This window comes from Populus alba, chromosome 10 (assembly GCF_005239225.2).
Source record: "Populus alba chromosome 10, ASM523922v2, whole genome shotgun sequence".
In the NCBI taxonomy this organism is placed as follows: Eukaryota; Viridiplantae; Streptophyta; class Magnoliopsida; order Malpighiales; family Salicaceae; genus Populus; species Populus alba.
The window spans coordinates 2,475,828-2,491,660 of NC_133293.1; the positions used below are offsets into that span (position 1 = coordinate 2,475,828).

At 33.8% G+C, this 15,833-nt stretch overlaps 1 long non-coding RNA gene across 3 annotated transcripts; it reads right to left on the reverse strand.

The window, feature by feature from the left end:
- Positions 1-618: 618 nt before the first annotated feature.
- Positions 619-3,941, reverse strand: LOC118051988 (uncharacterized). Of its 3 annotated transcripts, none has more exons than XR_012170941.1 (3): positions 2,224-3,941; positions 1,631-1,873; positions 619-1,509 (listed from the first exon to the last, which is right to left on the reverse strand). It is a non-coding gene; the product is annotated as an uncharacterized lncRNA (long non-coding RNA). The 3 variants fall into 3 exon arrangements; XR_012170942.1 differs by having other exon boundaries at positions 619-1,264; positions 1,447-1,509; positions 1,631-3,941; XR_012170940.1 differs by having other exon boundaries at positions 1,631-3,941.
- Positions 3,942-15,833: the final 11,892 nt, after the last annotated feature.

The window sequence follows — 15,833 nt, forward strand, 5'->3', positions numbered from 1 at the left end:
ATTGGCAAGTTTATATCTAAAGCAAAAAAAAAAAGAAGCAAGATAGGTATTAATACCACGTTAAGAGCTCTATGCTACAGCAAATCTGCAATTGAGTCGCCTAAAAACAACATATTCTACTTACAGCATTTCAGAATAGGAAAAATATTAAGATAATTTAAAATACAATTTCTCTTGGCCTGATATCAAGAAAAAACAAATAAATATTTCAATGGTCCTGATTATCCGACTGAAGATTCAAGATTTGAGATACTACGAGTATAAAGAGCTCTTTAGTTATGGCTTGAACATGATAATCATCTGACTACCTGGCCACCTCCTATTCTCATTTGATAGTCTTGGTTGATGTGCCAAGAACTCTCTGCAAGTCTGACTGGGACCATGGCCTTGGTGCATGAGAAACAATCTCAATGAAGAAACTCAAACAATGGAAAGATAAAATCCATTGTAGTTCATAATAACAATTACCAAAACTTTAGTATCTCATGAGGAACCATACTATCTCCTATCCATTGCAATGGAAGTCATTGGTTTTGGATAGAGCACAACAAGGAACAATTACTAAAACTTTTCCATGACACCCTCAGGCATGCATGGGATTTCTATGCAAATATTACAAATCAATAAAAATACCTTGAAGAATTAGCTGCGATTATAACAAATCACAGGTGAGAACTATATAGTTCAATATGCTATAAAATAACTGATGGAAGCATGGAACCACACGATGATATCCAATAGGTCCCTAATAGGAAAATAAGCTACTTTCTTGCAAGGTTCAAGAAAATCTGAACTAGTGTAGCCCTCACACAAACTTGCTATGTAGTCAAAGTCAATTTTGCTTTCGATTTCCCCCCTTTTAAAAACAACCTTCAGGATCTCAGCCCTCTCTCTTTGATTAGGTATCCCAATTTCAAAGGCCGAGGAAGATGCTGAAGGTCAGTTGATAGCAGCAAGTACCATCTCTTGTGCGTTCTCTATAAGAATATTATCACTGAGTCCGCCCAGGCCAGGCCCATGAATAAATCACTTTCACAAATCTTACATAAAACACATTCTAGCAAGTCACTGTATAAAAAGACTGCACAAATACAGGACTTGTTTCAAGAGTAAGAACAGACGATCTGTAGTAAACCCATTCCATAATGCCATGAACTTAGTCTTCATATTGGTTACTGCCACATGGTCTGTAGTACGACGCTGCCCCAGAAAACTATCAACCTCGTCAATTAATATAAAAGCATGCTGGAGTTTATAAGCCAGGCTAAAAACAACAGCATAGAAGAGAACCAACAGTAATTAGATTATGAAAGCTTCGATAGGAGCGAAAAAGCAACTACTCAAATTTAGTTAATTACTTCTAAGTCTATTTCTAATTAGCGCAGTTGTAAAATACAGTAATGATCAATTTCACAATTGCAAGAATGTATGACATTCTCTGCGTACTTGATTGTTGTCACTGATGCTGTTGTCATGGGGAAGGTGTAAGACCACCATGCCACTGAAAACCTGTGAAGTTACAAATGATTATCCACAAGTAAATCTAGGCCTGAAACTAATTGGAAACCTGGAAAGGAAATTCAACGTAGGGGCAGTCTTGCCCGAACCCTGTGAAAAATTTGATACGTACGTCCGAGACAGCCCATCAAAATCACCATATATAGTTTCCCAAGCAATGCTTGCAGGAGATGGGGCTGCAATGAACATAGAGTACACGAGATGGATCTCCTTAGGCAATGCTTCGCTTGTTGGCAATCTCTGATACAATGTGACGAATACCACAAGGTAATGCGCAAAGCCTACTGCCCACAAGAACTTAGCTGCTCCTTCCACCCAACTTCAGAGGCTTAAATTGCCCCAACAAAATTTCCAACTACAGAGAGATGAGAAGATATATAGAAATACCACACAGCAACAAAAATACCAATATTTTGATCATTTCGCAATCTCATTCATCGGAGTAAGATCCATTAGATAAGCAAGCTACGGTGCCCAATTTTTTAAAGTTAATAGAGCATCCAAAAATATTTTGCTGCTAATACAGATATCTAATAAGGACAAGTTAGGAATGTTCAATCTTGGTTAAGAATGTTCACAAAGTATTACCTTGCTTCCATTATTAGAGTGAAACTAAATTTCACTCAACATAATCGGTGGGTGACAGCAAGTTTTTGAATAACAAAGCAAATAATTCTAAATCATCATTGTTCAATCTATACTCACCGAGCTTTTGTGCATCATCGAACCACTTGCTCATCAGATTGGAGATCCTCATATTTATAAAAATAACTTCAGACTCTTCGACAATAGCTTTTGCAAGCATGGTCTTCCCGGTGCCTAGAGGTCCATATAATAAAAACCCCTTTCATGGACTAAGAAGTTTCCCATGTGAGAAGAGCTCAGGTTTTCGTAGAGGAAGAATCACCAATTCATACAAAAATTGCTTGATAGATTCCAATCCTCCAATTGACTCAAAAATAAAAATACACAATTGCAGCATATTGATAAACCATTAAACCGACCGTAAATTCTAAAGACTCTACTCCAATCATTTACATTTTCAAAATGAGAACATGGCCACATTGGATAGTGTTTGAAGATAGGCTTGATTGTTACAAAGCATTTTAAATCTTCCACAAAGTAATTGCAATTAGAAGGTTTCATAATTGAAAAGTTGGTTTTCAAATCCAAATTTCATCGGGTAGAGAAAGAAATAATATCTATATTTTCTAGTTATAGCCATCATATTGGTTCAAGGCCGAGTATTCAAATTTAATTTTTTTCCAATTATCAACCTGTCTCAGTCAGTCAAATATGATATAGCAGAGACTCAAATATACTCCGTATGATGGATATTTTCATGTATTCAGTTGACATTAGAAACTCTGATATTTATTGCATGGTAACAGCAAACAAAGTGTGGACAACCTAGAAAACAAATGGCACGTTTCAAGACACCAGAAAATATTATAATTGTATATGGTTGTACTATAACACCAACCTAGAGGTCAACACAACAGTACAAAAGTTCCAATATATCAAAAATGAACTTGGCCAACAGTTTCCACCATCCTAAAACAATTCCGATTCCCCAATCATCGCTCCCTACAATAACCCACCAAACCACGTTGCAGTCTTAACCTCATGGTCCTCATCCCATTATCACACAAAATTCAAACTTTTTGCAAATAAATAACAATTCAAGATTGCTACAACATCAACCCAGAGGCCTAAACTCTAGCGCTCAAGTACAAAAGCTCAATATACAACTCAATAAAAAATAAACTTAGTTTTTACCAACACAAAACAACTTCATTCATCCCAACAGAACTAGAAACTTAAACACTCCCTATTTGGGTGGCTTATTTCATTTGTTTTGCATTATAGACCTTGAGTCTTGAGAGAGGGGAGAAAAAAAATAGTCCGAAAGATTTGAGGAGACAGAGCTTACTTGGTGTCTATAGATTAAGAGAGGAGGAACTTGTCTTTAAGAGAGAAACTTCATGAAAATAGAAGAAGAAAAAAAGAGGAGGGAGAACATTTTCACTCAAAAACTGCAGCAAGGAAGTGCTTCTTGCCTGAGTGTTTAGCAAATATTGACTTGACTTTTGATCTCCCGTTTCCTGTGTTGTTTTCAGCTGGAGCTAGCCAATAGCTGTCTCACGTTTGGAGAATATTCTGAGACGCTGCTGGACAAGTATTACCACTTGAAAACGTGAAGGGTCGTTATGTTCCTCCTCCTCCCCCTGCTTTCAATAGCAACTGTTCTGTATGACGTCATGATCGTATAATTAAATCCTCTCTGCCTGCTTGGAAGACCCAAAGACAATTTTGATATGAACTCCTGCCTTTTTCATTTTCTTATTCATATTCGCATGTTATTGATAGAGGGAAGAAAAGGGATTCTTCCTGATGCCGTCAGCATCGACGGATTTATTCGTTTTCTACTTTTTAATGTCACAGTGATGAATCGCTTCTTGCTGTGGGCTCTGATAAAAATGAAGAAAAGCACGGTACGTGTTCATACCCTCCGAATCCCATTCCCCTCAGTCCCAACTGGGTTTTCCTTTTAAATTATCACTGATTAAAAAAATAGCAATTTCAAAAAGTTTTTGCAAAATCACACTGTTGATGAAATCAATGGTTTAAAATTGTTAAATGGGAGTCACTCCCCCACGTTCCAAAAACTTTTAAATTACCTATCTACACTAAAACACCCAAATGCCCCCAAACCATATTCCATGCAATAAGCCACCCATATCCCTCATTGCAATATCAACCCCAACCCCACTATCACACACAAAACTCAAACTTTTGTAGATAAATGACATTTCAAGCATATAACAAAACCAATAGAACATAACAAAAACAAAGTCCATATGCCATTAACTAACCTTATAATCCAAATTCACAAAATTCTTCATTCCATTATTTGACCATATAACCAACATTCACAAAATCCTCTAGAAAACAATAAACCAAAATAAACCCTATATTCCATTATAACCAAGATTCACATAATCCTCCTATGACTCCCAAAAAAACCCACAAATCAAAAATGCAAAAAAAAAAAAAATCCAAACTTTTCAACAGAAACAGAAACTTTGACATACACACACACCCCTCATAAGGGTTTGTTTGGATAAGGGGATGACCCAAACGCTTATCGATTTCCTTCTTATGTTCAAGGGCTTTCTTTGATGCTTTCCGGAGCCTAGAAAATAATACTAAACAACTTAAAGCTGCACTGGTTCTTGCAAAAACTTCGTCTCTAATGAAACCCCCATTAATTTTTTATTTGTGTTTAAAGTACAATAATATCCTTTTCTTAGTGCTCTTTTTGGGTGGCGTGTTGGGGTTTTGCAAATCTATGTGCTGGTGGGACCTGGTGGTGATGGTGGTTAGGATTTGGGCTGTAATTAGGGTTAGGCTGGGAAAGGATAGGCTAGATTTAGGGTGAAGCCTTATTAAAGCTAAGTCGTCTTCTATTTCTAGGAACAATGAAGTTTCCTTAAAAGCCATGTGATGAAAGGAAATAATATAAGGCCAGATTTAATTTTAATAAAAGAGGCTATATTTTCCAAATCCAATTAAATGTATATTATTTATGGTACTAGAAAATTTTCTAGAATTCCATATAAATCAGATTATAAATAATAATAAAAAAATAAAAATTATAATTGACTTTTCAAGAGGTTTTGGGAATCAGCTCACACTTTTATATTTTCTTTGAACAACTTGATCCCAAGTAAAAAAAACAAAATATTAGACCCATTTATCATTCATTTAACATTTGTTCATTAATATTCACTCAAGGAAACAAGGTAATGTTGGTTAGTATTTTATTATAGTTTTTAGAAGGGGTTAAAACGTTGGAGGAAAAAAAAGATATAAAATAATCAATTTCTAGAATAATTCAAGAATGAATTTATGTAATTTTAAAACATGAAGATATCAGAAGACATATCTCATTTGGCCTCGCTATCTCTATTTTTTTTAACGAGTATAATTTGCATACTTAAATACTTATATAATTACCCAACACATTAATCATGTTAGCGACATTATTATATTCCGAGACATAAATTACTATTCATTACAATAGTGTAGTTATTATTATATCCCTTGGCCATTTTATCTTTGGTCTTGCTTCAAGGGTAAGGTGATATTTTTACCATGACATAAAATGTTTTTTAAGAATTGTACATGGTTATTTTGGTAATTGTATTTTTTAATTCATAGAAAATTACTAATGCAACTCTTGAATAAAATAATTCATTGCTTTCTGCACAAGGGCATTTTTGTATTTTCATATTTTATAAAACAATTGAATTACTACATTGGCCTTACAATTTGAGTTTTTTAACCTTAGCTTCAGGGACTTGGTTGTAGTTTCACCATTGTTTGTTTGTTAATATTGTTTAGTTCAAAAGATATTTTCAGATTTTTCACAAAAAAAGTATAAAACAAAATAGTAGCTGACACATGCTTCATATGAGTCAGCCGACCTTCTGGCTCGCGCGTGCGGCTGACTCAGGTAGTTGTAACCGTAATTCCACCGCATCATTTGATTCGTTTCGGCATCCTCTTCTTCTTTGGATGGCGCATGTATGGTGGTTCAACATAATTTGGCTTGAAATTACTTTTATTTTTCTTGTTTCTTTTCCTTTTCTTTCTTTCTTAAATTTCGTGTTGGCTATGAAAAAATCCATACCAGCCCTTCATTTTATTTCTTCTTTTGATTTAGTCTTTCTTCTCTTATTTGTAATTTCATTTAATAATTTATATCAAATTTAGTTCTTATTTTTTTAATTGCTATTTGTTTTGTTTTGCAATGTTTTTTTAATTGATTTTTTTTCTCAATTTCATATTTCAATGTTTGTTTGATTAAAAATCTTGCTTCTTTTTTTTCCAAGTATGCATTTGATGGGGTCATCTAAGTCTTATGATCTAGGTAGTAATTCTAAAGGATTAGCCTGATTTGAATTTTTTTAAAGCATTTTTTAATATATTTGTTGTTAGTGTTTTTTTCTTTTTAGCTTTTTTATTTATAGACTTATCTCAATTTCATATCTTAGATAATGTGTTTTGATTTGTTGACTCGAGTTGGCTAAGGAGTTTCGCTTGAGGCTCTTTGTTATTTATTTTTTTGCTTTGATAAGTTTTTTTTTAGTGCAATCAAAACCTTATCCAAACATCCTATTGTACAAAAAAAAAGTTATATCAACATCACTAAAGTTGATTTGAAGATATTGATCATGATATTAAATTTTTTATAAAAGGTAAAAAGAAAGTGCAAAATTGAAACTCACTGTCCCTTTCAAAATTGAGTTCCAATAAAAGGTAAAAAGAAAGTGCAAAATTGAAACTCACCGTCCCTTTCAAAATGAGTTCTTACTCCCAAAAGGTAAGTAAATGTAAAATGGCATAATTTATTAGTAACAAGCTATTAAAACTCGGTCAAGTGAATGTGAACTAATTGGAGAATGATTAGCTCATAATCAAGTGGAAGTTAGAACCAATATAATTTAAATGACCTGATAAATTAGTTTATAATCTAGTTGATTTAGTCAAAATATAAGTTAATTATTTTAAAAATTAAAATAATATTATTTTAATTAAATAGAGGTTAACCTATGATCTAGAATTTTTTTCGAGTTTTAATAATTAAGGAGTTTGATTTTGCTTTCTAGATATAGCTTCAATATCTTCTCTATTTTATATCCACAAAACTTGTGTTATCAAAAACAAATATCATAAACATTTCTGACCCATAACAAAGTAATTTTTTTTCTCTAAAAAATGCGATAGAAATCTCTTCATTTTATTTATGTCAAGTAGTAAATCAAATCAAACCACACTTTGATGCATGTACGTAGCTTAATGTACAAATAATGCGCACATAATTTTCCACTGAATTAAGGTGATTTAAACGGAGATATTTATTGCCTATTCCTTTCAGCAAAATTGTTTGCTTCTTGGAGGGTGGGGTGGGTGTATGTGGTGTTGTTTTGGAAATATTTTTTTTGATGATTTAATGACAAAAGGGTTCCCCTTTTGCACGTAACTATCAATCTTGACTCGATCGGCGCCCATTAAGGATAGATATACTCACGCTAAGAGATTCCCTTTTTAGCATGCTTCTTCTAGATAAATTCGATGATAATTTTCAAAATGAATTCGATGATAATTTTATCACTCTCAATCCAAAAACAAAGTTATCATAGTAGAAAACAATGGAATTAATTAGAAAATCTAGGCTTTGAAATAAATGTTTTTTTTTTTTTTTTTTGTAAACTAAGAGATAAATAATAGTGATTTTGTTTTTAATTTTCATAGGAATAATAAATTATTGCATTCGATTAAAAAATTAGGTGAGGAATTATTACAATCGAAGTTTGAAAATAGGAATAATAAAATCACTTGGAAATTCAATAATTCGATTGTATTTTTATTTCATTTATTTTGAGGCAGAGGAAATGTGTGTGTTTTTTTTTTTTCTCTTAAATTTAAATTACATGAATTAAAATCTATCATATTATAAATTTTTATGTAGTTTATTCCATCTACCAACCAACTAATTTCTTGTGACCTACTCTAATTTACAGTGTTATAGTCATGAAGCTGAATCTCACCAGTACTGGTCCCAAATTTCAGTGTCTCTACTGCTCTTCTTGCATTTGTGTTCCTAAGAACATGGACTAAGCTCCTCTCAAAGGCTGGAATTGTAACCAATCCCTTTACCCGACAAGAGAATACCATAGTTCAAACTTGTCCTGTTGCTTGTTACAGCATTGTTGTTGGAGGTTTGAGACTTTGATCTCACGTGTTCTTTAAATTTAGAACATTTTTTGCTAATCTTTTTAACATGTTTATACTATGATTGAACCGTCAATACTAAACTTTAGATTTTCTATATTTTGATGGAGGTTAAATGACTCACGTAATATTTAATATGGCTAGCATAGGGATCCTTTCCTTAATCTGATTTTTTTTTCACTTTCATCCATCATGTGTTGTCCTTAGTTCATCATTAGAGGGCAATGGACTCCAAGCATTTAATTATCATTTATAAATTTTATAAAAAATATATATATACAACTAATATTACATTAGAAACATTAGAAAGGCTGCTCTGTTTTCCGGTAATGGTTCAGTAATGTTATTCCTAAACTTTCACTAAATATTTTCAAGCCCTCCATTCCAGCAAAAAGAGTCATAAATACTCCTTAATCATTCAAGTAAAAGGTTTACAATCTTCATTTTTATTGCATATATATTTTTTAATTATTTGTTTACATAATCTCATAGTAAAATTTTTTTTTTATTTAAAATAGAAAAAGGAAAAATAAAAAAAAATCAAAGTATATAAATTGAAAGATTGATAAGAAAAGTATTTAAAAAAAAATATTACTGAAATAAGCATGATTAAAATTGGTCAAATAACTATTTAATTACTTTTAATACTAAAAGAATTAGTTAATTAAAGAAAAAATAGCAACCCCTAAAACACTATTTGATCCTTTTAGAAAACCAGTGGTGTTTCTATTCTTAAAGCATATTATTAGTATGGTAAAAATTATTTTTTAAAGTGTTTTTTTTATTTGAAAAATATATTAAAGTAATATTTTTATGTTTTTTTTTTTTTAACGAAAAATCAACATTCTTGTATTCCTAACATATTTTTTACGTTGTTTTAATACATTGATGTCAAGAACACACTTAACGCTAGCTAGACGAGCTACAAATAAAGTTCTAATTAGCGCGTAGACTTGCTGCAAATCACTCACAGACATGATCTCAACAAAAATGTTAATTTTGAAAATTAATTAATATTGTCGTGTTTCCAACACTCGGTGCTCCTGTTTAGAAAAATCCTTGCGAGGAAAGATTCGCAATTGAATAATTCAACCCTCAGTTCAAAATGCAGCACCACATGAAGATCAGATAATATCTATGTATCCAAGTTCCGAAGACTTTTCTGGACCATTGCTTTCTGACCACTTCTGCCTTGAACAGGAGAGTCCTAATTTTACTGCAAGATCGGTTAGTACACTACAACAGCTAAGCACTGCACTCCTTCAGATTTTTCTTCGTACTAACACAAAAAACAAAACGAAGGTGGATGTTGTATGTAATATCCAGCAAAAATCTGTACCAAGGGTTGCATTGTTGTCTTTTGATGTATGGATTTTGTTGGCACACAAAAAGTATGATCCATAAGACGAGCTGCAAAGGAAGAGCACAAACTGTATCTATTAGCACATATTCATTGCTATTTTCTAAGCTATGAAATGCTTCTTCTTCTTCTGGGAAACACATAAATTGCTTAACCCTTCAAGTACACAGTCACCTGTTCATGTTAATAATAGCAATAATAATCTATCAGTGCATGCGAGGGGGGGGGGGGGGCAGCAAGGAATAATAGCGGGGTAGATGTCCCCGAGAACAGCTGCCATCAGACGAGCTGCAAAGGAAGTTCTAATTCGAGCATGACCTGTATCTGTTAGCACAAAGACTGTCAATTTTGGAAATTAGTACTGCGTGTTTCCAACGCTCTCTCTTGTGTGGAAATATTTGCAAGTGAACCTTCAGTTCTGAAGACTTGGAGGTCAAGAGCAGACTAAATGAAGATTGGTTCTCCCTTGAAACTCCATTAATTCTCTATTGTTTGTCAGTTTTCTAGTAACTGTACAATAAAGCTATTGCCAGAAAGTGTTGACTGGGTTGGATTGAAGTGGACACAAGAAGGTGAGGATGACTCTTTAACTCTACATGCCCACTTGCTTAAGCTGTGATTAAGCTACGATCGTAAATTATTAAGAAGTTTTCAATTTCAGCTAAGGAAACTTGTTTAATGCTTCTCCCAGTGACTTTGATTTCGTCAGTATACAATCTAAGACTGTAGTAAACAATCTATACATACTACTAATAATGCCTTTATTTACTTCTCATCTTTCCCAGTTAATTATACTTTGAATCCTGAAAGGCGGCCGTGGGGTTTTCACTTTGCCTCTCTCAATCTCTCTCTTTCTTTCTGTTTCTCTTCCATTTCCATCCAACATTGTTTTGATGTGTTCATGTTAATAACACACGGTAAACGCAAGACGAGCTACAAAGAAATTTCTAAATAGCAAATAGACTTACTGCACATCACACACATAGACATAGACTTGATCTCAACAAAAATGTTAATTTTAGAAATTAATTAATATTTCCATGATTCCAACATTCGCATATTTAAAAGTGTGGTAGCGGTTGCTTTTCAAAAAGACTTTTCATTCTAAAACACATTAAAATAATATCTTTTTATTTTTTAAAAAATTAATTTTTAGATCAAGACATCAAAATAATCTGAAAATATAAAAAACATATAAAATAAAAATTTTCAAATTTTCAAAAGGACTTCCAACACAATACCAATGTATCTGTTAGCTCAAAGAATTAATACTGCCGTGTTTCCAACGTTCACTCTTGTGTGGAAATATTTGCAAGTGAACCTTCAGTTCCATATATATTCAGCACCACATGAAGAGTGGACAATATCTATACATCCAAGTTCCGAAGACTTGGAGGTCAAGGACAGAACAAATGAAGATTGGTTCTCCCTTGTTGATGCTGAGAGAGAAAGACCTTTGAGGACGACCAATCCCACGGCATCTTGAGGGCAAGAACCTTCAAACTCCATTCTCCATTGTTTGTCAGTTTTCTAGTAACTATTCAATAAAGCTATTGCCAAAACGTCTTGATTGGTGTACAAGAAATTCAACAAATACAAATTGAATTACCGATGGTTTTTTTTTCATCGGTATTTTGCGGTGATATTCACCGAAGAAATTTTTCCATTGCTAACTCCTTCAGTATATATTGACAGAAACACTCTGTCGGTAAATACCGAGGGAATCCCAGACAAAATATGAAGAATAAAAAAAAAAAAAGTTGTGCGATGATGTGTAAGTTTTTGTGGATGAGTTTACCGATGGAATTACAGTCAAATTCAAACCGGGTTGTCCGTATAGTGATGTGTCAAAAACATCGATAGAATTACAGTAGGAGTGACAGACAAAGTAATTCTGTTAGTAATTCCATCGGTAATAGTTAATATATGACCTGACCATCGACCCTTCCCTATTTCTCCTTCTTCTCCCCCCGCATCCAAAACCCCCCCCAAATTCTAGTGTTAGCAACATGCATGGAGTTATAAATAACAACAGTAATCCTTATAGGAATGTGGTTATGGATGCAATGAGAATGAATCTAGGTAATGTTAGCCAATGTCCAATTATAGAAGAAAAACCTAATACATACACGCCCACATTATAGGATGGTTGCACGAATCATAGTAAATTATCGGTTGTTGCATGGTTGTTCACCATCAAGTCAGATTGTGGGTTGATTGAGGCCGATTATGACAGAATTATCGAATGGGCAAGAAGTATTTTACCTGAAAAGAACAGGCTAAAAGAGAACTTCTATGCTGCTAAGTCCATGATAAAACCTCTCAGTTTAGGATACCAAAAAATTAACATGTTCCTTAACTTCTACATGTTGTACTACCTTAAAAATGTTGAGCTGATCGAGTGCATGACATGTGGACATTCCCATTATAAACCCAGAACTGGCATGGAAAAGACTCTCGTGACATATAAAAGACTTAGATACTTCCCAATCACACTTAGATTGCAGAGGTTATTCATGTCACCAAGAACTGGTGAGCACATGACATAGAACCAATCATATGATGTGGTTGATGGAATAATGGTGCTTCCTTTTAACGATGAAGGATGAAAAACTTTAACAGTGTATATCATCACTTTTCAGCTGAATCAAGGAACATGTATCTTGAGTTGTACACATATGGATTCGACCCATTTGAGTCATTTACTGCTCCTTATTCTTGTTGACCGGTCATACTCACGATTTACAACTTGCCACCAGAGATATGTATGAGGTCGGAGTTCATGTTTTTATTTATGATGATACCTAGTCTGAACAGTCCGGGCCGGAATATAGATGTTTGTCTTCGACTGTTAATTGATGAGTTGACACTATAATGGTCCTCCAAAGCTTTAACTTATGATATATTGAGAAAACAAATTTATCTTATGAGGGCAGCTTTGATGTGGATTATCAATGATTTTCCAGCTTATGGAAAGGTTTATAGTTGAAGCACGCATGGAAAACTAGCATGTCCATACTGCATGGAAAACAACAAGGCATTCACAATAACAAATGAAGGTAAAGCTTCTTTTTTTTATTCCCACTATCATTTTTTGCCAACGAATCACAGGTACAGAAAGAACATAAATAATTTTTTTATTGGTAGAGTTTAAAAGGATGTTGCACCCTTATGTCTTTTTAGTGAAGAATTGCATGACGTTGTATCAGAGTACGGTGACATTGTGTTTGGTTTTTATTATGGTAAGAAGAAGTTTTCTGGTTGTGGTTTAACCCACAATTGGGTAAAGCGAAGCATTTTCTAGGAGCTTCCTTATTTGAAAACTAATCTCCTTAGCCATAACCTTGACATCATACACATATAAAAGAATGTGTCAAAGAACATTTTCAATACTGTCATGGATGTCAAGGGGAAGACAAAAGACAACATCAAGGCTAGAATGGATATAGCATTGTTTTGTAACCGTAAAAATATGGAGTTGGTTTTTTATGAGTCATGGGTTGCAAAACCCAAAGAAAGCTTTGTGTTAGAGAAAAGATGCACAACTACTAGTCTACCATTGGCTTAATAGTCTGTGTTTTCCTGATGGACATGCCTCGAACATATCAAGGTTGGTTAATCTAGAGGAATGCAAATTGTATGAAATGAAGAGCCATGAGTGCCACGTGTTTATGCAAACACTCATTCCATTAGCTTATTGTGATTTGTTGCCAAAGAGGATATGAGATGTGTTGCTACCCTATTTTTGACCCATATTTTTGATAAATTTTCAAAAAAATCAAAAATAGCAAAAAAACAACGAAAAAAAAAAGATTTTGATATATTTGCATCGTTTTTAGCATTTTCAATGTCATTTAAGAAGAATCTAAATTTTCAAAGGTATTTTGAACGCGTTCAACTTTTAACGCGTAAATTTTACAATCACTGATTTTTCTTGTTGAGTCGACGTTGATATTGCTCGCTTTCAAAAATACAAAAAAATAAGAAAAAATCAAAATTTACAAAAAAGAATAAAAAGAAAAGAAAAGGAAAAGTTGAGGGACTAATTTGGAAACCTAGCAAAACTTCTCCTATAAATACTAAGCTACAGTGAAACTGGCATGGGGGGAGAAAAATTTACACGGAAGGAAGAAAATTTTACAGGCATGGTCAGAGGAAATTTTGGAGAAAACAAAAGGAAAAAAAACCGTACCTAAATTTATCTAAAAAGAGAAGCCGCTGCTCCCTCCTTTGACAAAAAGTAGCCGGCCACTCATTTTTCCCTTTTGCCTAGCCAAAGAAGACCAGAGCCCCATCTTCTTCCCCATTTCCTAGACAAGCCGCTAGCCCCTCTGCTCTTTCTCCGACCATCCCAACCAAAGTCACAGCAACCCCGGCTAAGCAAAGATTTTCATCTTCACCGTCTTCATCTCCTCCTCCCAGTAGCGGTGTCTCCGTCTCAAACGCCAGCAACCCAAAAGCCAGGAGACCCAGCTTTCTCCTCACTCGGCCTTGATAACCCATTCTCCTGGACCATCCACCAGCTTGTGAAGACCCGACGATCCCCCACTCTTCTTCATCAGTTTAACCCCACGTAGCAGATCTAGACCTTGAATCAACGACCGGATTTACCACCAGCAGAGGGAAACGAACCAGGAGGAAGAAGGTAGACCGAGGTAGATTTGAAAAAAGGAGAATCGGAAACTGTTTGTGTTGATTGGGTTGCTTTGTAGGTGACCGGGAGATGCACCGCTGATACGGGCGGGAAGAGAAGGAGATGGTCGCGATCCACCAGTTTGTTGGTCTTCGCCGGCGGTGGCACATGGATCCACGCATTGCCAGTGGTGGTGGTGTGTGATGTCCATGCGCCGCCACTAGTCCAGTTGTACCCAAAAGGCTTTCCTGCAATTTTGTTATTTTAGGGGGGTATTTTCTGTAATTTTGAAATTGTTAAGGCCTTGTTTGGGTAAATTTTGAATTTTTGCTATTTTGTAATATTTTGTAATATGTAAATGTGGGTGTATGAGAAAAACATAATAAAAAGAGATGTGTGTGTGTTTGTATTTTATGTATTTATTTATGTTATTGAATTATAAAAATAAAAAAGGACAACAAGAATTAAGTGTTTAATTTGAATATGGTTAAATATTTTGAGGATAAATAAAAATCATGTTATATTTCTCGTGAAAATGTAAGAACACGTTTCTACATTTATTTTGGGATTTAATAACTAATTTATTAAAGCCTTAAGAATTTGATTAATATTTCAAACTTTCAAATTGCATCAAATCACAAAGCAGTCTATTAAGGTAGGGTGCGCTAGGGCTGTTAATACCTTCCCTAGCCACAATTAGTCCCCTACCCTTGAATCTCTAATAAATACCAGTACATATATAAAGTCTAAAAATAAACACACTTTTAAGGTAAGCATTTTTCATTTCTAAAGTCTATAGTTTTTGTTTAATATAACTTGTTGCCTATTTTATTGTTTTTATTGCAATAATGATTTATTGTTTTGTTGAATTTTAATGGATTATTGTTAAATTTTCCATATAAATGTTAATTGAATATATAGAATTAAATTTAATTGTTTTATCTCAATTTTATTGTATATATTGCATAATAGAGTGTTTGATTGTTTTGTTGAATTTTAATTATTATTGATAAATTTATATAGATGTTAGTTGAATATATAGGAATAAATTATTTCTGGTATAAATAAACTAAAATCAATTGGTTTGTGGCATAAATCTTGTTAATATTTGCAAGTTTGAATAATTTGGGTAGTCTCTAATAATGGGGAGGTGCTCTTGAATTTTTTTTTAAAAAAAAATTAATATTTGATTATTTTTTTAACAAGCATTTTGAAAAGGAATGCCCGAAAAGAGCATAGCTCAATGCTATCTCAGTAGAGAGGGGTGCTAAGGAGATGACATATGGGAATCCTATGCGTGTGATGGATGGCTAAGACAAGAATTTAGTCATCGAAGGGCCAGCCTTTGTATGGAGGAGGTGGCTGGGCCAAACTGCCTTGGGCAAAGGCAGAATTAGAGGAGTTCCATAACTTTGACGATGGACAAATCATGGTGATGGAAACAGAGTTGATTGTTGTACAATGGACAATTAAGCAATATTTAAATTTTATGCTTGGAGGTTTGGCATCCGAAATGGTTGG